At 41.2% G+C, this 16,782-nt stretch overlaps 1 long non-coding RNA gene across 1 annotated transcript; it reads right to left on the reverse strand.

Moving 5' to 3' along the window:
* Nucleotides 1–4,363: 4,363 nt before the first annotated feature.
* LOC135413304 (uncharacterized) lies at nt 4,364–16,616 on the reverse strand. Its single transcript, XR_010430167.1, has 2 exons — nt 16,557–16,616; nt 4,364–16,423 (listed from the first exon to the last, which is right to left on the reverse strand). It is a non-coding gene; the product is annotated as an uncharacterized LOC135413304 (long non-coding RNA).
* Nucleotides 16,617–16,782: the final 166 nt, after the last annotated feature.

The raw sequence follows: 16,782 nt of genomic DNA on the forward strand, positions 1-16,782 counted from the left end.
ACCAAGGCAGGACCCTGCCACACCTTCAGGTCACCCTTGCATGCCTAGCTCTGTCTACTTAATTCACATCCATGTTGTCTCCTCTCCATAGCTCCTCCCGGTTTGGATGGCGACTGAGAGCACCCTCTCCAGACAGCACTGGAGGACTGGCCAAGCGCTGGCTGCTTTGGAGCAGGCAGTGACTCAATTCTTCCTACATTTCCCTCAGTTCAACTCTCTTCTCTCTTACAACTCTTCCCAAATGTATGGAAATGTAACTTCTATGCCATTCTGCCAAATATTCCTGATGATATTACCAGCAGGGCAGCCAGAAGACATCTTGGTTAGTAATGTGTAGTTGTGGTCAGAAACCAGGCCTCTGAGACAAGAGTCCTGGGGTATAAAAACATATTAAGAACCAGCTGTCCTTTTACTGTGCTCCCCAAAAAGGGATTTGACCTTACTCCTCATTGCTTTGTCTATGTAACAATAACATGAAAGCCTATTAAAACTAATGTTCAGTAAGGTGTTGGGAGTTCAAAACAATGGTTGCATATTGCAGACTGCTGTTTCTAGCACTGAAGAAAGAACAGAGTAGGTCTTGTAGCTCTGAAGAACACACTGAAATCAAGAAATTAAAACTACATTCAAGTGGTTGAGGATATTTGTAGTTTGGAGGTATAATCTGAATACTGAACATAATTTAGAAGGAACTCCAACTATTTTTAAAGAGCGAAGTGACACATGGAAGTTATTTTCATGTTAGCTGGAGAGACATCGAAGGGAATGCAAATTTAACCCTCAGACTGGGAAGGCAAAACTGCAGCACATTCCGCTTTCATAAGATTTAAATAAGTCTCTTCACTAGAGACAAACAGAGCTCTCATGAGCAAATTGCAGATTTCGGCTCTGCTCTTTACAGAGACTGCTGCCAGAAAATCTTGACTTCTTATTTCTTTTAAGAGCATTTTATACCCATATGGTTATACATGGTTTGGGTGACTATAGTGATCACAAGCTCTTTGTTAACATACCAGAGCTGTGCATAAATTATTGAGGAGTCAATGATCTGGGCTCATCTTTCGCCCAATGCACTGGTCTATCCTGATCAACATAGTGATTTAACTGCTGCAATGTATTCTCTTTTTTGATCAGATCTTGGTATAAATTCACTAGGCTGAATACAAGAAGAGTCTCACCCTTTCCTTTTCAAAGAAAAATAATGAAGCTAATCATGCCATTATAAAGATGTGTCTCCAGACGCAGCACATCAGGTACCTCAGGTAAACCAGAACTACTCAACCCCAAACTAAACTGATGTCTACAGTGTGTCCAGCAGCAGAAAATGTGACATGGAAAGCATCTGCTACACATTTGTAACTTTTCCACTTGAAAAGTTCAACAGAAATTAAAGAGGATAAGCTGGGAGTGCTCCCTGGCATAAAGATGGTGTATCTGGGGGAAAGGTGAGAAGGTAAGGGGAAAGGAGGAGGATGTGCCAATATGCTGTAGGGATTTGGCAATTAGATCAATTTTTTTATTTCTCTCACTGAACCTGACATATTTTAGGTATACTGAAGTCTGATCATTAGCCCAGTTCTACTATACAGAGGTGTACAGGGAAGAAGATGGATCGGAATAGGATCACACACCAACTATGTTCACTATCACTCAAACTTCTGAAGATGAGCAATAATGAGCTGATACACACCAAAATCACCTAAATTCTGCTCTCTTTGAGCATCTCTAGCTTAATTCACAAAAAATGTATTTTATCTGTGCAGATTATATTGTTCTAGAATTGAGGCTCTGATACTGATTCCATCTCACTGCTAAATATATGTTTACATGAGATACATTAAATCAAAGCATCCCACACAGCTGTGCACTCAAACTTTTACTCTTGTACCCAGAATTAACCCTGTTAAATTTTATAAATTATTATTTTGTTCACAGCCACATAACTCTTACACAAAGTTATGCTTTCACAGGCCTCCCATGGACCCCCATGACACACTCTTCCCTGTGCATCAGCAGTTCCAACAAGACTACAGGAATCCACCACTGATACATGGTATAAAACTTGGCTTTGGCAATTCTGGACTGCTTAGGGAATCTCTCTTTTCTTTAGTTGGTCATATAAATGGGGTGGATCACACAATCATAGAAGAGTCCAGGTTGGAAAGGATCTTCAAAGGTCACCTAATCCAACTCCCCTGCAATGAGCAGGGACATCTTGAACTAGATGAGGTTGCTCAGAGTCCTGTCCCAGCTGAATGTTTCCAGGGATGGGGCATCCATCAGCTCTCTGGGCAATCAATGAGGATAGTGTTTCACCATCCTCATTGTAAAACACCTTTTCCTTATTTCTTGTCCGAATGTACCCTCCTTCAGTTTAAAACTGTTGCCCCTTCTCCGATTGCAACAGCCCTAATAAAAAGTTTGTCCCAATTTTTTTTATAAGTCCCACTTAAATATTCAAGGTCTGCCATAAGGTCTCCCTGGAGCCTTTTCTTCTCCAGGCTGAACAACCCCAGCTCTCTCAGCCTTTCCTCATAGGAGAGGTGTTCCATCCTTCTAATCATCTTTGTGATCTCCAGTTAGAGAGGATCTAGAGGAGAGCCTTCACCCTTCATCTTCTATTCAAGGATGAATCATCTCATGCCCTAATTGTTTCAAGCTGTTCCAGCTAATCCCCTAACACCTCAGTTCAGCATCATCTAAAAATGGGAACACAACTGGACACTATCAGACAACTGCAAGTGATTATTACCTGTTCAATGAGGAAGTGCTAAGGTTGCATTAGCATGTACCTAGATTACTCACTTTGGTTTTCAGAGATCAGAATGCTATTGAACCGCACATCCTGAAAGAGCATGAGACATTACAGAGCAATTTTGACAATGTGGTAACACATTTTTCTGCAGTGAAACTAGCAGGATTATCAAGCTAATGGCCAAGCTTCTTAAATCACAAGCTCAGCCACTTCTTCCTCACCCTTCTGTATGCAATCGTCTCTTCCCTCATATGACCATCACATTCAGAAAAATTGAGAAAGTTTATTTCTTGTGAGTCTTTGATGCACTGTTGGCCCTGTTTTTCTGTTTATAAGAGCTTATGGATGGTGTTCTTATGTGCTGTAAACTTAGTCATAAGCCTAATAAGCTTGTATTTTAGCCATGCAAACAATTCTGTAGAGTACAAATAAGGTATAATATTTTTTTTCAGTATAAAGAAATATGATTGCATTTGAAACTGATATGGAATATTGGAAAATAACATCTGCAAAGATGGTAGCCATTTTTAGTTTTGACCTGCAACTGTGCTCCTAAGAGTTGCAAAACAGACAAAGTGAAACCTGAACAGACATGGGAAAATGGGGGAAGTTTATGAGGTAAATAAATCTATCTACTGCTGATATAGTATGATCTATCTACTGCTGATAAAATTACCTTATCTGTATGAAGCAACATACTAAGTGTTCCAACTCTGAGGCGGCCTTTTGACTTCTGCCCACAGGGAGCTCCACTTCATATTTTACTTCTGAGCCTTCTCATCTCTGACGTCTTCCATTCAACTCCAGTTCTGTCAGGCCGTGAAGGATGGTCACCAGCAACTGGAACTATAGTGAGGTTAGGTAAGACTGAACACAGCAGGATGACAATCATTCTTGCTCCATTCCACACATATGTAATGGCTCAAATACAGAAGCCCGTGACTTCCCTATTACATTTGTCCTATTTTTCTTGGTAATAAATCAAATTGAGGTGTCATTTGATTATGTATCAAATATCTTGTTGTGTACCTTTTACTGTGGTTGCTACAAGTCCTAAACAAATGAAGGAATGCATAATTACATCTATGCAGGAGCTGGCAGGACACACAAGAAGAAGTACACAGGATACGTTAATAAAGAAGAAACAGGATAAACTAAAGAAAGGTGGAAATTTGCTTCAAGGACTTTCTACAAAGGGACACCAGAGACAAGATGATAAGAATATATAGACAAATAATGGTTCCACTGGAAGGACTAATTAGTGAGGGCATTAGAAAACCAGGCAGCGCTGGCTCAAGATAGACAACTCAGGCTCAACTGCTCAAGGAGTCACATGCCCTTCACTGCATAGGTTTTTCACTTTAGATTTCACAGTCATAGGAGATTTAGCAGTATTAAAATTACAGACAGATGAAATTTCTCTATACTAGCATAAATATACCTTCTTTAAAATGAGACTGTTCTGTGAATCATATTAACCTCTCAAATCTGAAACCTCTGTACTGTACTGACCTTTGTACACTCAATGGTCCAGTCATTTCCAGCAACACCTAATGACCATCACCTCTTCAAACAGCAACTATGTCTGAATGAGGACACTCAGGAAGCTTTTAATTTATCTTTGTTTTATTATAGGGCCATCAGAAAATAATGTTCAGTATTACAAACTTTTCAATGGAGCATGTTAAATGATTCAGAGGAAAAGTTAAGAAGACAATCTAGTTTCAAAATGTTTACAGTTCAATTTTCCACATGCAAAGCAAGTTTGCCAAACATGAAGGAGGTTTAGAGGGAAATACATGAAATAAACCCCAGTGAGTTTGATTTCCTATCACATCTGAATACTGTGATGGCAGAATAAATATTTAGCAGATGAAGAAACACATGTCTCTTCCTGTAAAATAAACAAGCCCAAACAAACACCCAAACAAAGCAAGCAAGTCACTGAGTGAATTATTCTTGAGCACTTTGCCTCCCACCCAAATTTCATTCATGATTTATTACATGCAGAAAGAGTCATATGGAAGTTAGACACAACAGAAACAGAACTGATGAAGAGGTGGACAACAAATACTAGCAAGAGACAGACCTAAATATTTGAATGTTCATTAAGATGTATGAAGAGTAGATAAGTCAGACATTATTTGTATGGGTTTTGAAAGAGTTCTCTCATAATGAGAGCTTGTGAGAAAAGCTCTGCACTTCACAGTAACCTTCTAGTAGGTTACAGTGGGTAGCTTCATGATTGGCATCATTTAGGCCAGCACATTCCCAGTGCCAAGGAAAAGAAGTCAAACAGCACAGGTGTCATTACAACACTGCTGCCCCCCACTAGCTCCTTTTCAGGCCCATGCAGCAGAAAGTTCTCTTATCCTGCAGTCCTGACCTGTGTAAGATTGGCTGGCTGAGCATGTTCCTATGTGCTTTACTATCCCAGCTTTGACTACTGTTGTTTCACCTCAGAGAAGAGGCTTAGCTGAGGGAACAGCTAGCCTGTGCATCAGAGCTCCTCCTGTCCCGGCTTTCCAGACCTAACAGGAGGAATGAAGAAAGAAACAGATCCTGTGGGTCATTAACAATGCATTTTCTGTTCCCCCATCCCTGATGTTTAAGAGGTTCTCTGGCTTTGCTGTATTAGGAACTGATCTGCCACCAGCCTCTCATAATCTCATACATATTTCATTGTCCTGACAGTCAAGTGTCTGGGCAACTTCCCCTGTGGAAAGTCTTGCCTTGGATTTCTGAGGTCAACTACGAATGACCGAGACATAGATGCTATTTTAATGATGCAACTGATAAGTAAAGGACTGATTTTTAAGATTTAAAGAGGTGAAATAAAACCAAAATTGAATAGTCAAGGGTGGAAAGAATAAGACAGTGGGCAGCTTGCTGAGTAGGAAGGACTGTAGATTTTGGGAGTGTGGAAGTTAGTAACGCACGAAAATGGAGTGGTGAGAAGAGCTGAGAATCTGATCTTAAAATGGTGTGTATATGAGGTATGTCCAAATGTCAAAGAGGTGGTGCTTGGAAGCCTGATAGAATTACAACAAGTAGTAAGTATAGGTTGGCTAAGGATCTTCTTGGTGGAAGTAGGTAAGATTCTCCTGAGGGAGAAGGGACTGTGATCTGCTTCTGATCCCAAAAGAGTTGAGGAAAGCACACCACCAACAAAGGAAAAGCGATGGGGAAGACAAGGTGGGAAGCCAGGAACTGTGGATGACTTGAGCTTTAAGCATCACAGACTTGGAAAAAGAGACTCCAGTCCTTGTAACATGGAGAAGCAGATCTGGTTGTAACATGGCCTGTAACACTGAAACCTGGCACTGCCAGAGTGCACGGTGGAAACCTGCTCACATGTAAGCGCAAAACTGTGTTTCCCACCCATGGAAACGTCCTCACACAGGGGCACGCCCAAGCTCGAGGCCCAGAGAAAACATTGCGCGACCCACGTGGCTGTATCAGGTGCCTATTGCTCTATCTGCCCTCATTGCGCAAGTGCCGCCGTTGCCGCAACGGGGCTCATCTGCCCTCGGGGCCGGGCCTCAGCCGAGCACCGAGCCCCCACGCTCGAACCAGCAGGTGCCATTTTGTGGCACCAGAGGCCCGAGCCCCTCCGGCAGCCCCCGCAGGCGCGCCCCGGGTGCTGCCCAGCCATGCGGGGGGGCTGCGGGCGCGGGGCACGGCGGGGACCCCCCCCCACGGCCCCGCGGGCCGCCCCCGCTCGCTCCCGCCGGCCCGGCCCGCACTACATTTCCCGGCAGCGCGGGCGGGCCCGGCGTGGGGCTGCTGGGAGGGCCGGTGCCTCCCCTCCTGGTTTCCCGGAGCGCCAGCGGCGTGGTACTCCGGAGGAAGGTGGGGTTTGGTTTGGGTGTGTTTTTTTGTTGTTGTTGTAGGTGCAAGTCTAAAGAGGAAAGCCCAACAGCCTAAAACAACCGTGAGCGCCAGCTAGCGCAGGAGAGGGTTTTCAGCTGGCCCCCAGCTCGTTCTGCAGGGGAAGCGGCTCGTTCCTCTCGATGACTGTGGCACTTCCGAGATAGGGTTTAAAATTCATTTATTAAATTTACTATTTTTATAATCACTTCACAGACATCCTGGAGCGGAACAGCTCTTGGAGGATCGTGATGCCTACGGGCTGTGACTCTGTTTGTGGGCGTTTGTTTCAAATAGAAAGTTCAGTCACTGTGAGGCTGTGGCTGTTACACCACTTTCTGACATAACCTGAGATTGGCAGATATATCACGCATCTTTTTGTTTTTTATGGCTTTTCGGACTTTCTAGGAAAGACTGGTAATGTGAGGTTGGCATCTGGGCCATCTCCTTGGCCATACCTTCCTAACCAATGTTTTATTACCCAATGTTGTGCAAAACACAGAAAGGCAGTCTATGAAATCATGTAAACAAAAAGCCAAAACTGTACCCACCAGTATTTGGGAGTGCAAACAAACAAATGCAGACAACATCAAAATAAGAATTGAATCTTCAAAGCTCAGGTTTGGTTTTGGTTGCTTCTAACTGAAAACCTCTGGTGCACAAGCTGGCCAGTGGATTTTCTTTGCTCAGAAGTTGGTAGATCGCTGTTTTTCTTTAAGAACTATGGATGATCAGTCAATTTAAAAAAAAAAGAAAACAAAAATGAAAGGATGAAGATCTCTGTTGAACATGATGGGAAGCTTTTTCCCACCTTCCTTACTGATATTCCTTTCTTAATATATTTTTCCATCTCAGTTTGCAGGTGTCTAGAAATTTTCCAATGGAGGTACATGTCCCCATATGGCAAATTTAAGCCCAGTGAGCAGTTTACTTTTTTTTAGTTACTGTTGTCATATGTTGGGCATGATCCACAGATGAAACAATCCATAAATTGCAGTTTCAAATGCAGCAGATAGGCTGATATACATTGTTTTCCAGTTCAGTGGTACCTTCAATAATTAATAGTTCCCCTAATTGCACAGTATAAGTATTATGTGCCTATACTCTAATGCCTACAAAGGCAGGTAAGATAGATAAAATCCTAATATTTTAATTGTAGATGTGTGACGTACTAACATGGGCAAAACAAAACATGCACCCTACATAAAATAGGTCTTTTTTTTTTTTTTAAGGGGAAATCCACACAGATTATCCAGAGATCAAAAGGCAGAAAAGCAACATTTCCGTAATCATTCAGAAATTGCTGTAGTGCATGAGCACACCAATTACATTTGCTCCATTTATCCATCAGGACCATTAAACGCAAGACTATTTTCTGTGGCTCAGGAAGTCCCTGAACTGAATGTGTCCATACACACTGGGGAAAGAGCACTTGTATGGTTTCCCTGTTTTAACACTGTTTGCCTACATAGATGCTGCTGGCTACCTGAGAAGTAAAATACAAGGTTAAATAGATGTTTTGACTAACACGGTATGGCTGTTATCCCGTAACAAATGATGTCACTGCCAGTACTGTAGAGGTACAAGAATCAGTCATGTCAGATCAGTTGTGTAATTTAGCTTTCTGAAATGAAATGCTTCTTTCTTTAAACTGCTGCTCTGAGCAATAACAACATTCTTCACAATCACTTTGTAAAATGTCCAATAATTATTACATACATACATAGCTGACTGTTGGGTCTCTGAAATGGGACTTCTAGTAGGCAATTTCTGGAAACAATGGCTATTAAATACACCTTTTTGTGTATGTATTTATATAATATATATTTATAAACAATTTGCTTAAAAGGATTACAATTTTTGGCATGAAAATCAGTCTGATTTCCAGGACTAAGGGTCTTGAGGGAAAGTGCAATTTCTTTTCTTTCATTTACAGTTTGAGGATGACAGTCACTTGTTATCACCTACTTATGTATTGTGAGAAACTGAATAATCATTCACTTCATTCACACCATTTGAGATATTCTATTCCTCCATCATATCTCTCCCCTCTCAACTCTTCCAAGCTGTTGAAATTTCTCTTAAGCAAAAACTATTGCACATTGTAACCAGCCTGCTCACTCTTTGTTCTATATCTTATCCAAGAGGGAGTAAAATGCATGGGAATTAGCCCTCACTCAGCATGAAAGATGTGGGTGCATGATGGTGTAATCATTGCTTTCTATTTTCTTATCCTTTCTTCCCTGAAAAACTTTTATGTCACTTCACGTTATGCTGACATACTTCCCAATGCTTTCTGAGCTCATTCCCTACTTCAGAGACCATTGATTTGGGTTTAAAAAGCAAGCGATTGTCAACCGGATAGATTTTAAAACAAAGTCCAGTCTAAAACCAGGTTCAGTGATCATGTTTTGTCCAAGTGTAATTTTCAGGGAACAGGAAGGAGGCTGAGAAAGATAAGCTTAGTGGAACTATCCTTTAACTACAGGAAGTTAAATGGGTAAGCATTTTAAGAATGGTTTTGTTTGGCTTTGAGCAATGGAATTAACACGTAAGAGATTTCAAGTCTAGTACAGAAAAATACTTCAGAAATTAAATGAGCAATAGTGAGAAATGCAGACCTTTTGGAAAATAAAAGGGACTTACTTCATATTCAGATAGATGAGAAATGACACTGTGAGTGCTAAGATCATATCTTGCATTCCAATGGAACCAAAACGTGGAAAAAAGTTCTGCCTCTGTGCTATTGAGTTGATTTCTTAGCATTTCTATGGGTGAGGTTTCACACTTAGCAAGTGATGTCTGGACAGATAAGATCACAAAATCAAAATCTCCTGTGGCTGTTTGAAGTCAGCTGTGGAAAAAGTTTTAATTGAGCACTGTGTTTCTAGGTTTTCTAGTATAAAACACAATGAAAGATAATACAATACATCAAGATAATACAAATACAATAAAGGACCACAAAAACTTTTCTGTGACAAGCTTTTCCTTAGGATTAGCTGAGAGTAAAAATCTCCTGGACAGGTTTTCTTTCTTTACAAACTTCCTTCAGATTTTTTCATCATACCATTTTGTGCTGCTGTGGTTTCACATATATCAGCCCTTTGCCACCAAACAACATGGTGCTCAGTTTTATCTATCAATAGCCAGCCACAGGCATTACAATCAGAGCTGAAGTGTGACAACAGGGAATTTTAAAAGAAGAATCTTATATACAATACACAAAGTTACAACATTTTATTGTAGGAAAAATGTATTGGATGCATTTCAAACAAATGACAGCAAACTGATGCAACAAAATCATCCAAGTGTAAATATAGTAACTAATATACAACAAAAATATAGTACGACTTAGAAAAAGGTTGAGAAGTGTGACTAAAAGAGCTGGACAGGATTTTTTTTCCCCTGCTTATATATTTGAAATGCCTTTTTCCTTAAATTCTCTAATTTTCCTTGAACTCCCTAACTTTCTAACCCACAGTGCACTGCAATAGCCTCAATAGTACTCAAGACCTCAAAGTCCTGAATACAAATCACCTCCCCAGTTTAGATCAGAATTTTACATCATGAAAACAGCAGCTTGCACTGCATGTCATGTCATGTGTACCACGCAGCACAAGTGGGTAGCCCTGAGGCACATCCAGAACCACCGTGTGGAAATTAGGCCTGTACACCCTTATCTTCTTTTGGGGAGTTGTTCAACCTAAATAAACTAGTATGTATAGAAATCCAAATTTGCAGATGAGGGAGAGTGACATTTCAGTTTGATTCAAACTTGGCAAAGCAAAGGTTATTTAATCTCTGGTTCATCAGATATCAGATGGATCACTCGGAAAGTAGCCGTTTTGGGGCTCTTCTGAAGTAACCAGGGGAACACAGTGAAACCATGTCCAAGCCAGTACACTCCTGTAAATTCTTCATGATCAATGTTCATGAATGTACATGTTCTCTGAGAAAACAGTTTCACCAAAATGTTTATGTGTGGATTTCCTGTGCAACTGAATACCCTAATAATTTAGAAATTGTAGAGAAAAGGCAAATTAAAACCCAAAAGCACCAATGCTGCACTTTTCCATGTAGCAGAGACTCGAGGGTTTATGTCATTGCATCTGGCAACTAAGCAGGATATCAAGGACATAAAAGTTAGCATAAAAATATCGGCAGTTTTTCTCTTCGTAGCATTTTTCTTCAATTTGCAGGCCAACAATTAGTGCAGAGAAATGTAGCGGCTTTTACTTCCATCATGGACATTTGCAGCATTATCTCAAGTAAGAAATATACAGCAATCCAAAATAGAGCATCGCAAATAGAGCATCACAAGACATGTAAGTATGTTCTGACATTCACAAAGTTTCACTGAGGGACAGAGGGTACTTTTTGCCTTGTTGAGAGGCACTTCAGAATAGCAAAAAATTCTGATGCTTAATAATCACATGAGCTCACATCCTAGAAAGTATGGTGCAGAGCTGGGAACTCCCATCTACTTTAGGCCTATAAAAAAAGTAAGTAATGAAAGGACATGGGAGCAAAGGATGTTTCCTATAGCTCACAGTGATACAAGTATGAAATGAGGCTGAACACTCAGAGAATTAGTGGCCACATGTTACAGAGTACATTAGAGTATGCTAGAAGTTCTGCACCTCACTGTCCCCAGGCTATTTAGCATCTGAAATGAGACAAAAAGCAACAGAATCTGAAAAGAAGGAAAAGCAGAGAAATGAAGACTAGCTCTGGCACAGAATCATTAGTACTCTTTCCTTCTCCCCTTATCATTTATCTTCACTTGTAGCCCCTACCATGAAAGGCTGCTCCAGTTTTCCATCAGGGCACAGATCTGCAAGGCCATATGAGGTATTCACGACCACCTTACCTGGCATCTTCCCTCCAACACATGGAGGTTTAAATTAGTTCTTTGGTTTTACCCTGCTGTTTCCATCCCATGTTATCCTCCAATCCCTGCTTATTCCTGTACTAGAATACACTCTCCCACCACTGCTTTCACATATATTCAATTAATCAATTAAAATCTTGCTAACTTTTCTTTCTGTTAGCTGGTTAACAGCTTTGCTGCCTCATTTCCCAGACCTCCGATCTCTTTGCTAGTTTTGCTTCCCTGCTGTGTCTAATTTTTCTATGTAGGAAGCCTTGCATTACTCTTTATTAGGAAGAAATTTTTCTAAGTTCCAGACAGTAGGAAGCTGCCTGACTCTGCTTACTGTTCAGCAAGGATTACAAATTACTTTTTTTTTTTTTCAACTTCTCTCTTTAAATCCATCCCGACAGCCTGTACACATCTGTATTGTAAATGATGTTTCAGCCCAAACTCCCCAAGTAACCATTCACAAATATATGGGGTTTGGTTTGGGCTTTTTTTCATGAAGAAAGGAGAAAAATCTCTTGTGAGATACTTCCTCCTGCAGTACAGGCAGGTTCTCTTACAAATAAGGATACTATGGGGAACACACCATGCACAGATAGGGAAGCCTGTAAAAACAGTGAGCCAAGAGCTACATAACAGCAATCTCTTTGCACCTGACTGTGGTGGGCTACTGATTATCTGTGTTCATAGTGCATCAAAGTTACAGTTTGTACATTTGCAAATAAAATCCAACTGAGGGATCAGAAAACGTGCACTGCTAGACAAAGCCCTGATTCATAAGAGCACTTGGTCACATACTTACTACGTGAGCATATGATGTAACATTTCTGTATCACACTAGAATGCACCTTTCTTTTTTTTAATTCAGCTTGCTGTTCTGAATAAAGTGGGTTAGCTCTGGAAGCGGATGGAAGCTCAGCCAATGCTGCCTTCTTACAGGACTGACATAATGGGCATTCCTGCCTGAGTAAAGAACATAATTTCACACACACCCCTGTGTATCATACTACCTGTTGCCAAGCTGAGAGGTAAGAGAGTCCATTCCACACTTTCTCATCCCATGGGAGCTCCAATTAAGTTAGTCTTGTTTTGCAAGCTTTCACTCCTCTTCCCACACAATCCTCTGTGCTGTGTGAACATATGACAAATCTGATTGCAGAGCTAGCCCATATCAAAATATTTTCTTGCAGGGCTTTACTTATCTGTTCTGACGAGGTTTACTACACTGCAGTAAAATGCTCAGGGAATGAAAAACAATGTATCAGGTCCTGACACTGACTATCATACTGTAAGCACAGTTTAACAGGGAGTGAACTCTGGGACCTGAGCATCCAAAGGCTAAGTCATGATGATACTTAGTGCTGGCATGTTCCTCTTCTGATGAGAATTTGTCCCTCTCTCAATTTGATTTGCAAGGGATGCTATTCAGTGCACCAAGCTGCTGCTCACATTTGCTATGTAGTTAGTAAATACTTTGAACAGATGTTAGTGCATCATATCTCACCTGCTCACCCTCACTAAACAGGACTTGGCACTTTTCCCAGATGTAGTAAATGGGGCACCAGTGCGTAATAGTTTGTCACTTCTCTAATTCCTCTATTTTAAACCTGATGATAGGGGGAACTAGAATTCAATAAACCTCTGCTAGATGGTAAATATGACTCAAAGGAAATGCATATGGTAAATGAAAATTCAGAATTCAACTCAGTCTTTTTTGTTCATAATGATGATTTTTCTGTTTGACTGGAATCTCCTTTGCCTCAGTTGTTTTTCTTCTGCTGGAATAAGAAAAAAACGTCAGTTTTGAAGAACTCTGGCTCAGTGGTGTTTGCCCTGCTTCCTTCAGAGGCAACACAGGAGACATTTGACTTCTATTAGCAAGGCATTAGTTTTTCAAATGAAGACCCACTTCTCTGTGAGCAGTTGCAATGTGTGACTAAGAGCAAGTTTGTTCAGGCTGCAAGTGCAATGACATACCTGCAATTGCTGAAGCAGCTGACAGTGCCACTTACCACAGAATAAGCTGAGTTGGAAGGGACCCATCAGGATCATCAAGTCCAACTCCTGGCCCTGCACAGGACACCCCAAGAATCACATCATGTGCCTGAGAGTATTGTCCAAATACTTCTTGAACTCAGACAGGTTTAGTGCTGTGACCACTTCCCTGGGGAGCCCATTCCAGTGCCCAACCATCCTATGGGTGAAAATCTTTTTCCTGATATCCAACCTAAAGCTCCCTCAATGTAGCTTCCTGCTGTTTCCTCGAGCCCTGTCACTGGTCAAGAAAGTGAAGATATTGGTACTTGCCTCCCCTCTTCCCCTCATGAGGATGCTGAAGACTGCAATGAGGTTTTCTTAGGATTCTACAAATTTCACAGTAGCCATTCAAAGAGAGCAGAAAGATCTGACTGTTTACAAGCATATTACACTATTCCACTTCAGCACCTGGGGTACATGGGGGATAACTGATGCTTTAATATCAAAACATTTATCGCATTTTGAGTGTTCTGGTAGAAAAAAAAGTAGTATGAAAACTCTTAAGAAAATACAGCTGCAACAGCATGACAAGATATTGTTGTTTGGTTTTATTACTCTAAAGTGAGGATGACTATCCTAGTCACCATGCAATTGGATTTATCCAGCTCAGACCAATCCTTACTCTCTATTTGCTTTATTCATGTTTGTTTGACACATCCATAAACAAGATTAAATAGTGGTGAAGTAAGGCAAATGTAATAAAGCTTCTACCAAAGATTCACATGAAGTGTAAATAGCACTTTAGTGCTATTTTTAGTGCTATTTTTAGGTTACACCTCTGCTACTGTTCCAGCAGAGGTGCCAATACCTGCCTTACAACAAATACCAAGTGTTTTCTTGAAGTTAAGGTAGGGCAAAATACAGTACAGCCCTCAGTAAGAAATGGCTAAACTAGGAGTATACTTATGTAGCACAAGTACTTCAGACAAGCAAAAGTGAGAGCACTTACAAAGTTCCTCAATGTGTTCTTATGACTTGAATATCTTGGGTTCTTTTGAAAACATCCACCAGGATGTTACACAAAACAAACAAACAACACCAATCTCATGGGGTTGTACACTCCTGGAATTTTGACAGCACTCACAAATTGGTCCAAAAGTAACATGTGGTAAGAGGGAGACACCCTTATCTGATACAAATTAGCGTAGTTCCATTCCTAGACCTGAATCAAGAGTAATGATTCCACTTGGGTCTTCTCTGACCCAAAACTGCGGAAGACGCTCATTTGACATCTTAAAAATGGTTTCTCTACAGACTAATTTTAGTTTTTCATAACAGAGACTAGCAAAGTCGAGCTATCTGGTGAGTTTTGTTTCAGCAAGTTTATTCAGTGAGTTTATTACATGCAGGAAATCTTTGTACAAGCTGGGGAAAGGAAAAGTCTCCCACCTTCTATCCTCCAACTCCAATCATAAGGTCAGCCTCAATGTTAAATGCTATTACTTACCAAGTTTTCATATAAAGCACATATTTAAACCTTTTTAAAATTAAATGAATAGGGGTCTTTTATGCTTCCTGTTTTTAAGCAAGCCACTGTAAACAATACAATCCACAAAATGAAAGGAGCAGCCACCAGTGTCACTGTTTGATTATCATTAGCCTCCTGAATGTACTGTATTAATACAATACACTAACTCCCACTAAAATATTCTAATCCAGCAGTTTATTTCTTTTCAGTGAGTAGCTCTTAGGGTGCAGCAGAGTTTATAGTCAAGAGCCTAGACTCTGATCCAAAGCTGCATACCTGAAATAAAAGACCTTTTGACCTCTTTCAACAATAATTTACACAGAAAGTGTAGGCAAAGCAAGAAACATATCTATTGAAACAGCACAGCACCTTACAGGCCTCTACTCTTTCTGACTATAGGGACCCATTTATTTCAAGGCAAGCAAGCAACTAAAGCAACCTGCTCCCTCTACAGTATGTATTGCCAAGTGTGTTTCCATCCTTTTTCCTTCGAAGTGGTTGTGCACATGAAGTTTTCAAATTTTCTTTGAAGAATACTGGATCAAACAACAGATTTTCAAGGCTTCTCAAGGTAGCTTACATTATTAATTGCTGTTTCACAGCCATTGTTAAGCAGTATATTAATTCTAGTGTTTCATAAATATTTGGTTAATTCATCAGATGAAAATAACACTCCAAAAGCTGTGTTCTCATACTTCTACAGAAGTATAACAACAACACAAACATGCCAGTCTGGAAAGGAGGCATATTAATGATCATGATAATGATTTGCCAAGCAAATGCCTTCAGTCATATTTTTTTCTGTGGGTACTAAACATCTTCTCATACAAACTTTCCTTGAAGTTGTGAATATGCAGTACCTTACAGTTTCAGAGTTCTGCTGGCTAAGGAAGAGCATGAGGTAAAAAAAAACCTTCCAAAACAATGCTGTCCTAAGGGATTCAAGCATATGTAGCAGTAAATGCAGAGCATTACACTGAATTAGCAAACTCAAGACTTTATTCTGACCACAGCCAGAAGACATTTTGCAAGCTGGAGTGCTGTTCATTCCCTTGAGAGGACACCACCCTGAAAGGGTCACACTCACCCTGGTGAAACCCCTTTTACACATTATGGCTTCACACAGGGTTTGGCCCTACAGGTCAGGTGATCTCTTCACAACAAGCAGGTGTGCAGGTCTCTACATGGAGTTACAACCACCACATGTGTAGTGACTTGTTCACACAGGCTTCCATAAGTCCTACATGTCCGAAGCCCAATACTGCCCAACAGTTTTCTTCAGAGTTCCTCTGAAGCCATAATCAGCACCCACCTCTCCTCAGTACGAGCCCTCCAGCACCCCCACTCGTTCTAGACCAGCTGTGTGAAATCCATCTTCTCCCAGTCAGTCATCTCTCCAACAGAAAAATCTCTCCTTCATAAAAATCAAAAGGACATTATGAATAAAAAAAAAAAAAAAAAAAAAGAAACCAAGGGAAATATGGGGCCGTCGCCCCGAGGGCCTTTGCCCCATAAAGCTGCTCCGTCCTTTGAGTCTGTGGCCCTACCGCGGCCTCAGCGAGCAGCCCAGGGGCCCGAGCGTCCTCACTGCCCCCCGGGGCCCGAGCGTCCTCACTGCCCCCCGGGGCCGCATCTCTCCTTTCCGGGGGCGACCCTACAGCTCCGTGCTGGACGCGGAGGGCAGGCACCCCTCCGCCCGCTCCCCCCGCCTGGCTGAATGCTGTCCCGCCTCCCGGCAGGCCCTGGCAAACCGCAGCCCCCGGCCCGGCTCTC

This window comes from Pseudopipra pipra, chromosome 1 (genome assembly GCF_036250125.1).
Source record: "Pseudopipra pipra isolate bDixPip1 chromosome 1, bDixPip1.hap1, whole genome shotgun sequence".
Taxonomy (NCBI): Eukaryota; Metazoa; Chordata; class Aves; order Passeriformes; family Pipridae; genus Pseudopipra; species Pseudopipra pipra.